The sequence below is a fragment of the Armigeres subalbatus genome, chromosome 1, assembly GCF_024139115.2.
Source record: "Armigeres subalbatus isolate Guangzhou_Male chromosome 1, GZ_Asu_2, whole genome shotgun sequence".
Lineage (NCBI taxonomy): Eukaryota > Metazoa > Arthropoda > Insecta > Diptera > Culicidae > Armigeres > Armigeres subalbatus.
In genome coordinates this window covers 9,459,608-9,478,983 of record NC_085139.1, presented here as the reverse complement: position 1 = coordinate 9,478,983, position 19,376 = coordinate 9,459,608, and the positions used below count along the sequence as shown (strand labels likewise).

Below are 19,376 nucleotides of genomic sequence, written 5' to 3'. Positions count from 1 at the left end.
GCCGTTGACTTTTGTCCGCGGTGGTGGCGTGAACCGGTGTGGATGAAAAAAATCAATGGGTGAAAAAATCAATTTTAACGCGGATTTTTGAATTCACGCGGTTTTGATTCACACGGTAGGAATCGCCCGTATAAAAATCGACTTCAGTGAATTAACATTGCAATATTCTTACGTTCTACGTGCAACTCCATGATCTGCTTAATCCGGTGACTGACCACTTGGTGAGGACAATTGGTGGGGCGCACTCGTGATTCTACTACGGACGGCAACAACGACCCCAAGCGTTTAATTTGCACTTTGAATAAAATTCGCCTCGCTTCAATCTTCCTTTGTATAGAACAACCTGAGAAGAACCAATTATTTTCCAGTAGGGGAAGTCACCTTAGTGCCTAATTTGGCCAACCCTGAAAAATATACATTTATCCAAAATAATCGATCAGTTAAAAGCAGCGTAGAAGCGTGAAAGATATATTGCTTGTTGGAACTAATAACACCCTTGTAAATTGCTTTATTTTTGGATTTATTCGCAAAATTGGTCAAATTAGGAACATGGCCAAAACCGGTGCAGTTCCCCTAATGCATATTTCCAATCACTAACAGCTGTCGACGACGACCACACAACCCACGCCATGGGCTGGAATAAAATTTGCTCAGCAACTTCGCCGATGTTGGGACCGCTCTCTGCGACATTTCAAATGAAATGCCATGCTAGCGGGGGAAAGCAGTTTTCTCATCTTCTTCTTATTATTATTGGCATTACATCCCCACACTGGGACAGAGCCGCCTCGCAGCTTAGTGTTCATTAAGCACTTCCACAGTTATTAACTGCGAGGTTTCTAAGCCAGGTTACCATTTTTGCATTCGTATATCATGAGGCTAACACGATGATACTTTTATGCCCAGAGAAGTCGAGACAATTTCCAATCCGAAAATTGCCTAGACCGGCACCGGGAATCGAACCCAGCCACCCTCAGCATGGTCTTACTTTGTAGCCGCGCGTCTTACCGCACGGCTAAGGAGGGCCCCAGTTTTATCATCTATATCCAGCTTTTTACGCTACCCGAGTAGAAACCGTGATATTGATAACAAAATATGATATTAACTTGATTGAAATAAGAGTAAAAATAACTAGCGAAAATAACAAAAAAAGCACCGAAATATCATAAAAATATCGGGTTTTGCTATTAGGAAGAACAAACTAATAGCTCAAGATATTGATAAGTTCTTGTTAATGGCAAAACCTGATATTTTTATGATATTTCGGTGCAATTTTTTGTTATTTTCGCTTGTTATTTTTACTCTTATTTCAAACAAGTAAATATCATGTTTTGTTATCAATATCACGTTTTACTGTTAATGAGCCATTTTCGTCTACCCGGGTAGCCATAAACCAACAAGGGGTGAATCGAATTTGACGTATGCTCACGGTGCGCCGGTAGACCGTTATTATAAAATAAAAATGTCCATCAAAACCAAGTACAGGGCTCGATTCCTGTGGTAATTCTGCACCTCTGGACCAATTTTTAAAAAAATCCCTAGGAGGAATCTCGAGAAATCTTGATTTGAAGTATTTAAATAAGAAATTTCAAAAGAATCTCCAAAATACCTTCAAAGCCGTCCAAAAATTGGTCAAAGTTGTTTTCACCCAGTTTGCATTTGTTGCCTTTATTACAATTATAATTTTTTACAACTGGTTAAGCTCACCAAACTGACTTAGGTATGTATTTTGTATAACTTGAAGCCGTCTATCTTTAAGAATGCTACCTCTCGTTCAGAACCATTCATGAATTCACGTGCAGGCTGCAGATTCTTTGTTGAATGCCATTCAGATTAAAGTTTGTATTTTTTTTTATTGTTTTCACAAATGTATTTGAGCATCAGAAGTAAAGATTGGAGTACGGAAGAAATTGATGAAAAAAAACCAACAGCCTAAAGATTTGTTTAAAGTAGTATAGTTGTTTAGCATTATATAACAGGTTAGATCTTCGTCAGATGCTACAACAATTGAATTGACGGAGCTTTATCAAATTCTGAGATTTCCCCGCAAAAGGATCATCGGACTGGTAATGACTCCAAAGATGGCGGTAAGGGAAAGCTACAACTTTCAAGAGTGGCCTCGGCATATAGAATGAGATCTCGACAACCAAAGAAAACATCAGGGAAAATTCACAAGAGAAAGAAAGAATTTTACAAGCTTTTTGTATATTTAGGGTAACTCGTCAAATGGGGGGAAAGGCTTATCTAATCTTCCGGTCAATGTCATCATATAGTGCATATACTCCTGTATATATACGATTGTGATGCATCACCAGTGCTACGATGTGCACGTATTACCTGGCAATCTAACTGCATTGATTGTCTGCCTTTTCAGAATTCCCAATAAAATTCCGTTGAAATATCACAAATGATGGTAATTGTTTGTGGAAAGGGAAAGAAAAGTGCAGTGGGTACTGGCCAAGTTCCCCCTGGCGGTGCTAAAATGATAAGCGGGAACAATGCCTAATTTCATTTAAATCTTTTAGTATCATTAGTGATTAGCACACGTTATTATTTTATGTGGGGGGTAAGCATGGAACATATTTTTCAACGCGGGTGTCAGGCGGCTGACCCATGCTCGACCAAAATAGTAAAATTTAGCTAGAATATTTTAATTTTGTTTGATTGTTTGCTATTGAATTTTATATCAGAAATCGCGAAAATACTTGAAATAAAACTTTGTAAAATGTTTAGTATAATTATCTTTAAAAGGCATGGTTTGATTTTTGTATTCGATGAACCTAGAAGAATCGTTTTGCTCACTGAGCAGAAAGTACAAATTTGGTAAATTTAGATTTGTTCAACGGATATTTGTTGATAGATTGAGGTTAAGAAATCGTCTGTAAATTATTTAAAGAATAAACTGTAAATAAAATTGATATTAGCATACTCTTTCGACAGCCAGCTGGCAAGAGTTTAAACAAAAACAGGTAAACAACATAGTCTGTGGGTCGAATTGCCAGCTTGAGGCAAACCTCCATGACCTACCTTACCCTACCAAACCACCAACTCCGTAGAACTTATGAGGGCGTCGCCAAGTCGGGGGCCTCTCGTTAAGTAAGCTCTACATCAACATTTCCTTTCCTATCCCTAGTTAAGGTAAAGATGGGCGTGGCCGGAGTAGTAATCCTCATGCTTATGCCATTTTTATCTTAGATTGGAATCAAGGTAACTCCCCACCTTGATTTCCGATAGCAATCTGGATGAGGATTCCATAAGAAACATGAGTATCAGTAGTGTCCAATCTACGAAGTATACCGTAACAACGCTAACGCTAACGCTATTTAGGGTAACTCGTCAAATGTTGAACGGCTAATTTCTTCACCTATTGTTGAACGCACGTGCATTTCTTATGGGAGTTCAATAATAGGGGACAAAATTAGCCGTTCAACATTTGGCGGTTTCCCCTATTTGAGTTTTCGGTTACGACGAAGATAAAATATTCTTTTTTTTTAATTTTTAAAAACACCTTAACCCTTAAATGCGCAATGTTGTTTTAAAACAACAAACCGAAAATACGTTTAATGTTAATAATTTCAATGGTTATTTACGTTAAAAATATTTCCGACGATTTCTAAAAAATCGCCTTGCGCCTTTAAGGGTGTTACCGACTGAATCAGTAACAAGCCAGCTTAAATAGAGGCAGCGGTGTTGACATTAAATAAGCGACCACTTAAATGATTAAATTTCATTTCCTATTGCATTGACATTAACCCTATTACCCACTAACATGATATCGGCTGGCATCTCTGCATCGACATGGTCGCCAACATTTGCAAGCCAGCAACTCGAGATCCGGATGAATTGGCAAAGAGAATGTTCTCTCGGGAGAGAGTGGAACCCGATTGGAGATTCTACGTTGATTTCACTATCAGGTGGCGCTACGAGCAAAATGTCATTGGTTATTTTTGTTTCTGTCGCCGTGCGTTAATTTTTTAAGAACAAGAAACAAAATTGTGATTTATTAAATAAATAACCAGTAATTCGTTAAAGTTTGGCAAAAATCGGAAAGGAAAAATACTGTTCGTTAACATGGTGAGTAACCAGCTTTTGAAGATCATGCATAAATTACTTATTTTCTTGTTTTTTTTAAAGAGCTATAAACAGCGGATCGGGAAGCTCAAATGCATTGTTCCGGACTGCGAAGCTTGGAGTTGCGGCACAACCACATCGTTTTTTCCAGTTCCTCCCAGATCCAGCAGTGCATTTAGAAAATGGAGCAAATACATGAAACTGTCAGGAATGCGACAGGAAAGGATTTGTCAGGCTCACTTCAAAACGCGTGACTTTATTCGCTGTAAGTAATCAGATCTCAAATTGAAGTTCAATTGATCTACGAAAATAATCTATTATAGACTCGAATCGAAAACTGAAATGCTGGGCGGTTCCCTCTGTCAACATTCCCAAAACAAGCGTGAAATTAATTGCTAAAGCCAGCCGCACAAAAAGGCAGCGCAATCTGTTCCCTTTCCCTACATCAACGAAACCAAAACTACTCGATCTTTGGAGGCGAGAATTGCTGACCACTGATGACGTGTTTGCCCCCGGTTTGAGAATTTGCGAGAAGCATTATAAAACCAGCGATTTTCTATCAGGTAACATCATTGCACATACACATTTATAGGTAACGTGCCTTGATTGATTTTTGCCATTATTTTGTAGTGCACTCTCTGTATTTACGACCGTGTGCCGTTCCGTCGATTGGAGTGAAGCGATTTGTCAGGAAACCTCATAAGACAGACCACATCAACGTGCTTCAGGATCACACATATTGTCGAAGTCTAGCTAAGTCAGGAGGATGTCGTGTGTGCAAAGTGAAAGACTGTAAATCACGCGCTAATGACACTGTGACCTTGCACAGCTTTCCAAAAACTCATGAACGTTTCATCGAGTGGAAACACATTCTCAAGATGAAAAATGTCAGGAAGAGTTCTAAAGTTTGCAGTCTACACTTCTCAAAGTCTGACTATATACCAGGTAAATAATAAATAATTATATTAATTTAAACATATGGGTTTATGCTTGGGTTTATGGCATCTTGGGACGGCGACGGAAACGGCAGATTTGACAAGAAATATATGTGTGGGATAACTAATCAAATCCTGCCGTTTACAATGGCGCTTCCCTGCATTGCATAGGGGGTTTAACGACTCATTGCGGAATTTATTATAAAAAATACTTTTGTCTGAGTTATATAATTAAATGATATTCTACTATTTTTCTTACAGGAGGAAAATATTTGAAAAAAAATGCGATTCCATCCAGAAATCTGCCTGAGGACAACGAGTTTTTTAAGCATAATCCGTACGACCTATCTCGAGTTTCATATCGTCGAGAGAAATTAATAGCAGATTCTAGTTTTAAATCATGCACTCTTGACAGCGATGAAAATGCAAGAGTGACTTTGTGCGAACCATGCCCAACTATTTCACCCACTGGAACAGCTGAAAACAATGATGTCAAATCCCCGACGACCCAGAATATGATTGACGAAGATGCTATTCATTCATGTGGTTTCAAGAACACTGAATTAGGAGAGAATGTTGTTGATTAAGAAAAATTGCACGATGAATTACCCGATGCGACATGTGCTACTAACACGACAATAGCCGTTCAAAATGTCGTGGATACTTCTATGAAGGGGGAGGCTAAAGTACAGTTCAAATTTTCTGAATTTTGCAAGAATTATGTTTGGCAGCGAAAAGGCTCGAAGATTTTGTCTATCCCAACAAGTTCAGTATGCATTGTACAGATAGGGTTATTCTTGTCTTTGCAAAGCTCAAATGGAACTTATCATTCGCTGCAATGGGAATTCTCTTCAAGATTCACACTTCTACAGTAGCTAAGTACTTTGATTATACAGTGCAGATTTTAGCGCAGATCCTATCTGCCTTCAAATACATGCCGGAGAAGGAGGAAATAATGCGTAATATACCTCATTGTTTTAAAGGAAAATTTGCCAATGTAACTATTATTCTAGACTGCACTGAGATACCGTTAGCTACATTGAAATGCCTTAACTGCCGTTCGGCCACTTATTCTCAATACAATGAAAGGGATCAAATTGCACATTCCCCCATTTATGCGCAATGGAAAAATGACAGCATCCGAAGCAGTTACGAATGAAGCAATCGCCAAGGCAAGAATACACGTCGAGAGAGTCATGCAACGCTTAAAAATATTTTCAATTCTCCAAGATACAATAGATGCATCGACTGCTGGGAATATGGATGACATAATGATGATCATCTGTGGCATTGTTAACCTAACTCGTCCAATTCTACGTGATGATAAATTTTAGAACAAACCGAATTGTCATGAGCTCCGTCAAAAAATAAGATTAAAACATAAAATAATAAGTGAAGTGTTGCATTATTCATTTTCTCTGACAACTCCGACCATCTTTCACATACCATCATCCGGGTGACAATGGGTTCGTGGATCGAAAGTCAAAACTGTTCAAATAAGTATCTTAATATTAAGGCGTTCCAAAGTAACTGATATTCAGGGGAACTGCTCCTGGATTTCATCTCATGACTCCGATGTTCATCCCATAAAAAACAAAGCAATGGAAAAGTATATGGTTTCGTCTAGGAATTCCCCTGGAAGTTCCTCTAGGAATTTCATCGGAAGTTCCTCTAGGAATTACTCCGGAAGTTCATCTAGGAATTCCCCCGAAAGTTCCTCTAGGAATTCCCCCGGAATTCCGCTAGGAATTCCACGGAAGTTCCGCTAGGAATTCCACGGAAGTTCCGCTAGGAATTCCACGGAAGTTCCGCTAGGAATTCCTTCGGAAGCTCGTCTAGGAATTCCCCCGGAGGTTCGTCTAGGAATTCTCCCAGAAGTTCGTCTAGGAATTCCCCCGGAAGTTCGTCTAGGAATTTCATCGGAAGTTCGTCTAGGAATTCCCCCGGAAGTTCCGCTAGGAATTCCACGGAAGTTCCGCTAGGAATTCCTTCGGAAGCTCGTCTAGGAATTCCCCCGGAAGTTCGTCTAGGAATTCCACCGGAAGTTCGTCTAAGAATTCCTCCGTAAATTCCTCTAGGAATTTCATCGGAAGTTCCTCTAGGAATTACTCCGGAAGTTCTTCGAGGAATCCCTCCGGAAGTTTCTCTAGAAATTAACCCGGAAGTTCTTCTAGGAATTCCCCCGGAAGTTCGTCTGGGAATTTCATCGGAAGTTCGTCTACGAATTCCTCCGGAAGTTCGTTTAGGAATTCCTCCGGAAGTTCGATTGGGAATTCCCCCGGAAGTTTGTCTAGGAATTCTCCCGGAAGTTCGTCTAGGAATTTCCCCGGAAGTTCGTCTAGGAATTCCTCCGGAGGTCCATCTAGGAATTACTCCGGAAGTTCTTCTAGGAATTCCTCCGGAAGTTCCTCTAGGAATTCCTCCGGAAGTTCTTCTAGGAATTTCATCGGAAGTTCGTCTAGGAATTCCTCCGGAAGTTTGTCTAGGAATTCCCCCGGAAGTTCGTCTAGGAATTCCTCCGAAAGTCCGTCTAAAAATTACTCCGGAAGTTCTTCCAGAAAAATTCCCCGGAAGTACTTCTAGGAATTTCATCGTCTAGGAATTCCCCCGGAAGTTCGTCTAGGAATTCCTCCGGAGGTCCGTCTAGAAATTACTCCGGAGGTCCGCAAGTTCTTCTAGAAGTTCCCCCGGAGGTTCTTTTAGGAATTCCCCCGGAAGTTCCTCTAGGAATTTCATCGGAAGTTCGTCTAGGAATTCCTTCGGAAGTTCGTTTAGGAATTCCTCCGGAAATTCAATAAGGAATTCCCCCGGAAGTTCGTCTAGGAGTTCCTCCGGAAGTTCCGCTACAAATTTCTTCGGAAGCTCGTCTAGGAATTCCTGGAGGAAACTCCGAAAAAATTTCTAGAGGAGGTTACTGAGGAATTCCTAAAAAAACTTCCAGAGTAGTTCCTCAAGGAGTTCCTGGAAGAACTTCGGGAGGAATTCCTGAAGGTACTTAGGAAGGAATTCTTGGTTAAACTTCCGTAGGAACTCCTTGAGGAACTTCCGAAAAAATTCCTAAAAGAACTTCCAAACGAATTGTGGGATGAAGCTCCAAACGAATTTTGGGTTGAAGTTCCGGATGAATTTTTGGAGGAACTTCCGGAGAATTTCTTGGAGGAACTTCCGGAGAAATACCTGGAATTTCTGGAAGAACATTTTCAAGTTCAAACAGAATTCTTTGAGCTTGTGATGTGTTTTCATGAAGTTTGTTCTGAAGGAACTTCCAGAGGAATTCCTGAAGGAACTTCCGGAGGAACTCCTGAAGGAACTTCCGGAAGAACTCCTGAAGGAACTTCCGGAAGAACTCCTGAAGGAACTTCCGGAAGAACTCCTGAAGGAACTTCCGGAAGAACTCCTGAAGGAACTTCCGGAAGAACTCCTGAAGGAACTTCCGGAGGAACTCTTGAAGGAACTTCCAGAAGAACTCTTCAAGGAACTTCCGGATGAACTCCTGAAGGAACTTCCGGAGTAGCTCCTCAAGGCACTTCCGGAGGAACTTCTCAAGGAACTTCCGGAGGAACTCCTGCAGGAACTTCAGGAGCAATCCTGAATTAACTTCTTGAGGAATAAAGTTTCATTCGGCGCACAGGAATCCGGCCGTGGTCAAAATCTTAGAAGGTAAATTTCTTCTTCTTTATAATTCTTTGAGCTTCTGATGTATTTTCATGAAGTTTGAGCTGTCGCATGCCCAGTTTCATTATAATTGATGTTATTGCCCATGGTCTCCCCCATTTTGACCCCAAAATCCGGCCCTGCAAAAAATTCAGAGGTTCTATTTCAATTGATTTGTAAACACTCGACTAAAATCTTTAAAATATATTTTGATTTGGTTTGATAGTTAATTTGATAAATTTTGGACATGAACACGTCAAGAACATTGAAGAGATATTTGGATTAAGGGACAATACCCCCGCGCATACTTAGTTTTTAGCAATAACTTGGATCTGAACGGTCTGAAAATGTATCAGGGCAAAAATATAGCTTCTGCCATTGAGCACAAATGAAACCACGAGGAATTCCGACGATCAGGTGCTGAATGCGAGCCATTTGAAAAAATCCATTCGTCCTGGGTCTTTGATGGTTAATGAATTATTGGCAGTGGCTGATTTTCTACTCGCCGCTTCCACATCCAGGCGCTATCGTATATGCGCAAATAGCCAGCATGAGTTAACCGCCAGAAATTTGTATGGCGAAAGACGTCTAACGCGGGTTTTCTCAAAATTAGGAACTTTTCATGAAAAACTATATGGTGCCGGTTATGTAGGAAGGTGTCCGCTACTACGCCTACCAAATATTTTTTCGATGAAGAGGCTTAATTTTGAGAAATCGAACCTTAGATGCCTTTCGCCATACTGATTTCAGAAAGTTAACTCCTAGTGTGCCGCTGTAATTACGCTCAAAGCAGGCGATTCATTCATAGTTACAGGTTTACATTTTTTATTTGAATTTTCTAAATATCCTCGTAAATCAAACAGGTCATGAACAAGGGCCGTGAATATCTTTTATTTCTGTAGCAATTTCAAGATTTGTACAAGGCACAAAAATACATCTACTAAGACAGCGGTTCTCAACCTTTTTCTTGGGAGGTACCCCTTCGTACTTTTGCATTCATTGAGGTACCCCCTATTTTTATTGCCGTTCTTCCGCGAAATTAAGCGTTGTTTTATTGTTTCGTGAAAGTTTTCAATTTAAATTAAGTTCACAAATTAAGCTTCTTACAACCTTGAAATTTTTTAAAGACTTCCAAGCCTTCCCGAACCTCAGGAAAGGAGGCTGCCAAGCCTATTGAAAAGTGGCTCAGGAGCCTTTTGAAACGAGGCTCCCGGCTCGGAAGCCTCCTTTCAAGAGGCTCAAGAGGCGAGCCTCTCGAAAGAAGGCTTTCGTGCTTCTCCAAAGGAGGCTTCCGAGCCTCTTAAAAGGAGGCTTTTTGTGAGGAGGCTCCCAAGTATCTTAAAAGGAGGTTTTCGAGCCTCTCGTAAAGACGCTTGTGAGCCTCTCGGAAGGAGGCTTCCGAGCCTCTTGGAAGGAGGCTTCCGAGCCTCTTGAAGGGAGGCTTCCGAGTCTCTTGAAAGGAGGCTTCCGGGCCTCTTGAAAGGAGGGTTCCGAGCCTCTTGAAAGGAGGCTTCCGAGCCTCTTGAAAGGAGGCTTCCGAGCCTCTTGAAAGGAGGCTTCCGAGCCTCTTGAAAGGAGGCTTCCGAGCCTCTTGAAAGGAGGCTTCCGAGCCTCTTGAAAGGAAGCTTCCGAGCCTCTTGAAAGGAAGCTTCCAGGCCTCTTGAAAGGAGGCTTGAGCCTCTTGAAAGGAGGCTTCCGAGCCTCTTGAAAGGAGGCTTCCGAGCCTCTTGAAAGGAGGCTTCCGAGCCTCTTGAAAGGAGGCTTCCAGGCCTCTTGAAAGGAGGCTTCTGAGCCTCTTGAAAGGAGGCTTCCTGAGCCTCTTGAAAGGAGGCTTCCAGGCCTCTTGAAAGCAGGCTTCTGAGCCTCATGAAGGGAGGCATCCTGAGTCTCTCTTGAAAGGAGGCTTGAGCCTCTTGAAGGAGGCTTCTGAGCCTCTTGAAAGGAGGCTTCTGAGCCTCTTGAAAGGAGGCTTCCAGGCCTCTTGAAAGAAGGCTTCCAGAGCCTCTTGAAAGAAGGCTTCTGAGCCTCTTGAAAGGAGGCGTCCGAGCCTCTTGAAAGGAGGCTTCCGAGCCTCTTGAAAGGAGGCTTCCGAGCCTCTTGAAAGGAGGCTTCCGAGCCTCTTGAAAGGAGGCTTCCGAGCTTCTTGAAGGAGGCTTCCGAGCCTCTTGAAAGGAGGCTTCCGAGCCTCTTGAAAGGAGGCTTCCGAGCCTCTTGGAAGGAGGCTTCCGAGCCTCTTGAAAGAAGGCTTCCGAGCCTCTTGAAAGGAGGCTTCCGAGCCTCTTGAAAGGAGGCTTCCGAGCCTCTTGAAAGGAGGCTTCCGAGCCTCTTGAAAGAAGGCTTCCGAGCCTCTTGAAAAAATACTCCTAGCTTCTTGAAATTATCAAAACTTCTAGTTTTTATTGGAATTGGAATACAACCGCCATTACGCATTCTTGTCCGAGGTACCCCCTGGAGCCAGCGCAGGTACCCCCAGGGGTACATGTACCCCAGGTTGAGAACCGCTGTACTAAGATAATATTAGTCTTTCGATCTTGTTAGGAGCCTGGGTAGCATTTCTGAATAATAAAGACCTTTTAGACCATGAGCAATGTGCTGAACAAAACGCTGATCCAATGCAACTTCAACGACAATGAAGTCGTCTTCTTTTGATGAATATAGAATGAAGTCACAAAATTTTGTGTTTGTTACCCACATATTCATTTGAACCTGTGCGTAATAAGCATGTTTGACATTCATCTTAAACGCACCAGTTTCAGGGCATCGTTTCACGTACTTTTTTATCGTATCAATGCCTTCTATTTCTTGGATTCCTCCTTGTTCGCCCACTACTGGACACTTTATTTCTAAAATCATATCTCCGACAGGATCAATTCCATCGAGGGAAGCTCCAAACCATGGTTCATCCTGTCTGATTATGAAACCATTTTTTTTATCATCGGGTTCCGTTTACGTTTATAGCACTCAAATGCAATGCTCTCCGTTCTTGTGCCATATTTCATGGCACTAGTTTTAATATTGCTCGTGCTCCAATATTGTGCAACTTTCTTGTCCCAGTTAGGGTTGGCGTTATTCAAATACGTGTATAGATTGTAGCAAGAGCTCCCAGTGATACGAAATGATCTTTGGACTTTCCAAAGATTGGACCTTTGATCCTGCGTATCAATAGCTATATCAATCACTCTATCCATATCAACTTGTATATTAGTTGCGAAATATTCTTTTTCCTTTTCCGTTGAGAAAGCTACAATCTCCAGCGACACATTAGGAATCCTTCGAAGCATAAAAGTCAACTCTTCTCTTGAGCAATACACTGCCGTAGACGGATTCGATTGAAATGCTCGACACTATAAAACAAAATTATATAAAATGGAAAATTGTGGAATGCTATATTACGATACCTTGAATTATCCTTTCAAAAGATTCCTTAATAATCCGGTTTTTGAGTTTCGTATCAACTGGAACAAGCCGGGAAGGTGTTTTTTTACAGCAAGGTTCTGACAGCTTTTTAGCCCCCCATGGGGTACCCTTTTCAGCTTTCAAAATTCCCCAAGCTTGCTTAGTATCAGTGCACGAGAGATATTCCACTTGATCAAATCTGAATGATATAAGCGATCGATTTGTAGTAATGTTTCGCCATGCTATGTACGATCTACTCACCGATTCAGATGCAGTAAACAAGCAACTATATGTTTACAACGACCTGTTCCAGCTTTGCATGAGCAACAGAGGACCCATCCAGAAACATTATGAGTAATGTTCAAACTAACTTCATGCGGCATTTGGCCAGGATGAGAAGACTGTGTGACATAACCTTTGACCTAAGTCTCGTGATCTGTTTTTTTAGTATATCCGATGCAAACAATATGCTTCGCATCATATACCGCAGAACCCTCTCTAATAGGTGGGACAGAATCGCCTACATAATCCAGTATATCGAGGAGCTTGACATTAAAATTGAATGTACCTCGGCTCCCAGCTGAAAAATCATTCCGGTAATTATAACCTCAATGTAGGTTCTATTATATTTCGAAGAAATTATGAAGTGAACATGTTTCACATCACTACTATTCTTATGCGATATGAAATAAATTAAATTTTCTCACTTGATGAATCCATAGTTTTGATGATATTTAAAAGGTCTTTTGATTAAAATCGAGTTGTTTTCACGCCAGCGACGTATATCCGTATGAAGTTAGAAAACGGCAACAATTTGACAGTTCAAATTTCCAAACATAGATGTCGCATAACCTTTCCGCCAAAACGCCAATCCGGAGTGTGGTGTGCAGAGACTCTAACAGAAGACGACAGTTGATGTGCGACCACGCTAGGAGTAAGACGAACCCAGGGAACGTAAACCTCCTAAAGCCGTGGCTTTAGGCCGAAGCTTCCCGGCTTTGTGAATAAAAGTGCCATCCCGGAGCCGCCTCCGGTTCCGAATCCACCACCTCTCGTCCGGCTGCGCCACGTGAGACGCCAATTTTCGTTAGTGGTCAGCCGCAGCACGCATCCACCATTTTGTGAAGACGCCCGCCGGATTCCCCGGCCCAGTGAAGCAAAAGTGCCATCCCGGGGCCGCCTCCGGTTCCGAATCCACCACCTCTCGTCCGGCTGCGCCACGTGAGACGCCAACTTTCGTTAGTGGTCAGCCGCAGCACGCATCCACCATTTTGTGAAGACGCCCGCCGGATTCCCCGGCCCAGTGAAGCAAAAGTGCCATCCCGGGCCGCCTCCGGTTCCGAATCCACCACCTCTCGTCCGGCTGTACAGCGAGGAGCCCTTGCAATCGTTAGTAGTCCCGCGGGCCGTAGCCCTCTGGGAAGCGCCGCTACGTGAACTTGACAATCAACGGAAAACCCAGGTTATGGCTAGCCGCCTCCATTCGACCCACCCAACCAAGCCGCATACGGTCAGGTATGTTTCAAGCATGAAGACATGGTCTCAATACTAGTTACCGGCCACATCGAACCCTATCCTCTTTCCTTTCATGTATGTTCAATAAAAATATAAAATGAAATTTATTGCTTCTTATCGTTATTCATGGATCTGAGTCCCTATTTGTTGTCTTCTATTCTCTACTTCTGTTTGGCTTGGAAAAGTTTCGATTTGACCCCAACTGATTAATTGGCCGACCCTGAGTTTAATTGATACCCACTGAGCTAATTAGGGACATGTGGATGTCCACTGTGCAGACGTGTGGACGTCATAAGCAGTTACAAGGGTTAATAAAGAAACAAAATGAACCTTTGCTTATCTCCGCCACTACACATCTAGTTCGGAATTGTTAATACGATTTCAAAGCTGCTCGAGAAGCGCCATGTTGAGTCAATTTATGGGTAAACCAAGTACAGATGAGGCATCAACAAATTGCATAGAGTTCACTAGAATCCCGATCTTTCGGATTACGTCACGGTAAGTTACTCTGCTTAAACATTAACAATTTTCTAATTATTATTTCAATCAGCAGGTTCTGAATGATTTCAAAAAAGTGTACGCAAGATACAGCTCTTTGAAACTCGAATATGGTTTTGAGGAAGCAATTGATGGCTTTGCTAGCAGCTGGAAAAAGCCGCAGCTTCCATTCACGTCAAAGTACCATATCTTGAATTATCATGATTCAGAGTTCTATAAAGGTACTGGATTAGGTCTTGGCTTACATATCAAACATGCTTTTTCTAGTCCGTTGATTAGAACTTTGACGAGATTTGGCAGCAAAGATCGGTTAATAAGTGCTGTGATCGAGTATAACAGCTTCTAACTACTATTATTCTACACGAACTCTGGTCTTACTGCTCTCCATTATGAACATAAACACTAAATTAAAATTATGTTTAACCCCTCATTCTACTAAACATGGAAAGCAACACTCATACTTAACTCGAGTAAGTTAGCCATACAAAAACATACTTAACCCTTAAATGCGCAATGTTGTTTTAAAACAACAAACCGAAAATACGTTCAATGTTAATAATTTTAATGGTTATTTACGTTAAAAATATTTCCGACGATTTCCAAAAAATCGTCTTGCGCCTTTAAGGGTTAAGATAAGATAAGTCAGTTGTAAATATTTATGGTTCTAATAACGGCAACGCTTGCTTAGGGCCATCTTTGGCGTTGTGCAAGAGAATGGTGCTGTGGCGACGAAGGATGAAACAAGAGCTCGCCCAGCTCTACGGCGAACACAGTACCCAGAAGGTAGCTAAAGCTGGAAGGGTACGATGGGCAGGGCATATTTCAAGAATGCCGGACAGCAACCCTGCAAAGCTGGTGGTTACTTCCGACCCGGCAGGTATAAGAAGAATTGAAGGACATCTATCTAGGTGGATTAATCAGGGTTTTTGGTGATATTTTTGGATTCTTATATGGATTCTTTTGAAATTTCTTAACTAAAAACTTCAAATCAAGATTTCTCGAGATTCCTCCTAGGGATTTTTAAAAAAAATGGTCCAGAGGTGCAGAATTACCACAGGAATCGAGCCCTGTACTTAGTTTTGATGGACAATTTTATTTTATAATAACGGTCTACCGGGGCACCGTGATGCTGTGAACTTGATGTAAAATAATATCTTAGTAGCCATGAATTAGAGTCTACAACTTACTGATCTGTCAAAGTTGGTTAAACATCAAAATAAGGTCTGAAAAACGAGTGCAAGTGCTCTAGGAATAATTCGTATTTCGTTTACTTTTTAGTTACAAAAAATAATAAAAAGGTTTTTTCTAGGACGCCTAGAACAGATGCTACTTGGAAAATCCTTTCAGATTCCTAGGAAATCGGGAAGAGCGGAACATAGCTTCGGATGTATTCGATCGGGTCAGGGGAAATCTTAAACTGATTTCATATTGGACAATCTGAATGACTTTTTTACAGGTCGGAAGGCCGTAAAGCCTATTATGAGTTATTGGTATGAGCAGGCTTCAGGTTGGTCATCGATTCTTGTGGATTCTGACATCTGGGTAATATGTGATAGCCGATGGCATTGGACAAATCAAAGGAGATCGTTTCGTTATACAATACTATGAGAACTTGAAACTATCCCGATTCAATGTGGGAGTGGACTATGCGGCGATGGGATGTATTCATTTATATATCGGAATCATAAATTGTTTTAGGTTATATTAAATTGTATACTAGTTTGGAATTCCAGTCTCATTTTAGTCCTATCGTATTGCGATTTATTTCAAATCGTTTCATTAAAAAAACTAAGAGCGATTCATTAATTTGGTAAGGTTTTTTCTCTCTTCATCCTCATAATAAATTTCAAGCCCTTCCGTGATTATGTATTGTAGTTTACCTGGGAATACAATCTTCTCCCCGTTCAACACTGAATAGACTGATCTTTAGAAACTTGCAGTGTTTGTCCATGATGTCGATGATGTAACTCTCAGGTTATGTCAGAGGATCGCAGTCAGTTGCGCGGCTGTTAGATGATCATTAAGACGGCTATTGGCTTACCTCTTGTTTTTTTTACATCACCCTGTGACCACCAATTCATAAGGATTTTACATTAAAAATACCATTGGAGAAAATTTACAAGAAAACGAATTGCTCCCGTCTATGAGAAAACAATTTTCTGCAGATTCCAGTATTCCAGAGTTTCACATAATGCACATTGCAGCAGTAATGACGCGCATATGCTGGTCATATTACGAAAAACGGTGCCACGAAGAAAAATCGTGAGTAATATTCAAATGCAAACTCCTGAATCGTGCCAGGCATATATCTTTTTATTTTTCATTTATTTCTACTATTAGTTATTATACATCTTTGTCCATCCGGGCACACAGAAGAAGCAGACATTAAAAATATGTTTATAAGAGTATAACAATTATTAGTTTTAGGGAAAAACGGAAAAACTACACTACAAAAATTCCACACATTTTTATTGGCAAAAATCCATTAATTTAATTCATGATTCTAATTAGTGCACACATAACCACTCTCCACGCGAAGTACAAATATAATCTATAATCAAATAAAATGTATGTGTGGTCTCTAATATGCAGTTATTGAATTTATGTGTGGGTACAAATTGCATATATTTGGGTCGCCAAATTGCAAAAATTTATGTGTGCGTCATTCTTGTGGTGATGGTGGACATGATAGTTTGTTTGCCTCTGTGCAGTGATAAAATATAATTATTACGTGTGAAAGTGTACTTGTGCCACGAGAAATTAGTTTCTAAAGTGTGCCTGAAGTATTTTTATATCAGGATAAGTAGGAGATATATTATCTCTGTGCCTAATTATATCTAATTTTGTGATTTATTACCCAACACAGCATCCCGCGAAGCCATAGTACAACCTATAGTTTCGTGCGGCAAGCTGTCGTTGTCGTTTTTTGCGCCTTTGATTTTTCTATCTCTGTGTATTGTGTGGTGTTTTGCATATTGGTATCCACTGCTGTGTAGCGATAATGGAATGCGAAAAGTGCAAAGTGGGGATCGCTATCAACGATTTTCCGCTGTGTTGTTGTCAGTGCGATAAGCACTTTCACGCCCGCTGTTCTCCTATCGAGAATAAGGCAGCAGCGAGGTTGATAACGGAGAACGCAAATGTGCTATTCAAGTGTTCGGACTGTCTGTCGAGTCGGTTTTGCGACGGGCAGAATGTTAAGGTGTCGGATGTTACCCGTATTGAGGAAGAGATGAAGAAAATTTCTTCTCTCTCCGATTCGATTGGTGGTATCCGAGATCACATTGCTGCCCAGATAGATAGCGCGTTGAAGCTCGGTATGGAACAATTGGCAAATAAATTGAATTGCGTTTTGCTGAGGCTATTAGTGGCTTCCAAAAATCTGTTGGTCAAGAGTTAGAAAATATGAAATGTTCATTTTTCAATTAAATTCGAATAAAAGTTTGGCTGCAATGAATGTAATGCATGGTACTTCAAGTCCGGCCTCAGAGCCAGGTCAGACTCCCAGACCTAAAAAGCGTAAAGTTCAGGATGATGTTAATGAAGCGTCAGAGAATTTGTTGACTGAGAATGTTAGTTTCATGGATGTTGTAAAAAAGAAAGCTGGGAATAAAGTTAAAATTAGTAATAAAATCGCTGTTTCACAGGAAGCGAAAACTAAACGTAAGGCTCGTCCGGTTATTGTGATTAAACCAAAAGAGTCCAACCAGAGTAGTGATGCTACTCGGAAATTTTTGAACGATAAATTAGATCCAAAAACACACAAAATCAGTAACTTTAGGAACGGGAAAGACGGCTCTATTATTGCTGAGTGTGCAACAGGATACAATGTAAATGTTGTGAAAGATGGCATTCAAAGTGATCTGGGTGAAAGCTATAATGCTGTTGTTCCCACTTCGGTGCCAAGGCTTAAAGTGATGGGCATGTGCGATAAATTATCCTCCGATGACTTCATCGAGATTTTAAAAATCAAAATGAAGACATCGCTATAAATGAAGTAAAGGTTATCAGGACGTACGAAAATCCACGTTTCAAGTACAACAAATACAATGTTGTGATTGAAGTCGATAAGGATACTCATAGTTGCTTGCTGACCGCGAAGAAAGTGAATATAAGGTTTGATCGGTGCCTTGTAGTTCCCGAAGTTAGTGTTCTAAGATGCTTCCAATGTGGAGAATTTGGGCACATGAGTACGGAATGCAAGAATAGTATTGCGTGTTCTAAGTGCAGTGAAGGTCACAAAACATCTGATTGCACGTCAACTGCTTTGAAATGTATCAATTGTTTGAAAATGAATAAAGAACGTAAAATGAATCTGGACGTAAACCACGGAGCATTTAGTACTGAGTGTAAAGTTTATAAAAGGTTATTTGATCGTAAAAAGAGCAGCTTACGTTTCAATGAATAGCAACCAAGTTCCAGTAGAAATTTGAATAATTTAGATATTTTGTATTTGAATATTGCTGGTTTGTCTACAAACTACGTTGCACTACGTAAGATTGTAGAAGATAAACGTCCACTTTTAGTATTTCTATCTGAAACTCATATTGTTAACTTAGAAGCATTTGATCAATATAGTATTCCGGGATATAGTGTTGCTGCTTGTCTATCACATTCGAGACACACCGGCGGAGTTGCTATTTATGTCAAAGAATCAGTTCAGTTCAAGCTTCAATTGAACGAAGTTTGCGATGGCAATTGGTTCTTAGGCATTGCAGTTGTACGTGGCATGAAGTTGGGTAATTACGGTATTTTATATCACTCTCCCAGTGCTAATGACCAGCATTTTTGGAAATTTTTGAAAACTGGTTAGAGTCGTTTATGGATCCTAGTAAATTAAATGTTATTGCTGGCGATTTTAATATCAATTGGTGTGACGATTCAAATTCGAATCATTTGAAGCGATTAGTTGACTTTTAATTTAAAACAAAAAGTAAATGAGTATACGCGTATTTCTCGGCACAGTAGAACTTTGATTGATCATGTTTACTCTAACTTTGATTCTGTCACTAGTGTTACGAATTGTGATTTAAAAGTAACCGATCATGAAACACTAGTCATTAGCATTACAGATGACAGTAGTAATAATAACGATTTGGTAAAACTTAAGTGCTGGAGAAAATATTCGAAACAAGCAATTACGAGCCTTATCGAAACAAACGTGGATTTTCGAGAAAATACTGGTAATTTAGATCAAAGAGCAGCTGTTATAACGAGCGTCTTAAAATCCTGTACCAATCAATTAGTTGAACAGAAATTAGTAACTTTGAATAATTCAAACAGCTGGTACAATCTAGATCTTTTACGTCT

At 40.6% G+C, this 19,376-nt stretch overlaps 1 protein-coding gene and 1 pseudogene across 1 annotated transcript in view; both read right to left on the bottom strand.

The window, feature by feature from the left end:
- LOC134221107 (polypeptide N-acetylgalactosaminyltransferase 16-like) overlaps positions 1-19,376 on the bottom strand; it is a 70,692-nt gene that overhangs the window by 43,259 nt on the left and 8,057 nt on the right. The window lies entirely within an intron of this gene.
- LOC134205949 (uncharacterized) lies at positions 12,042-16,948 on the bottom strand (annotated as a pseudogene).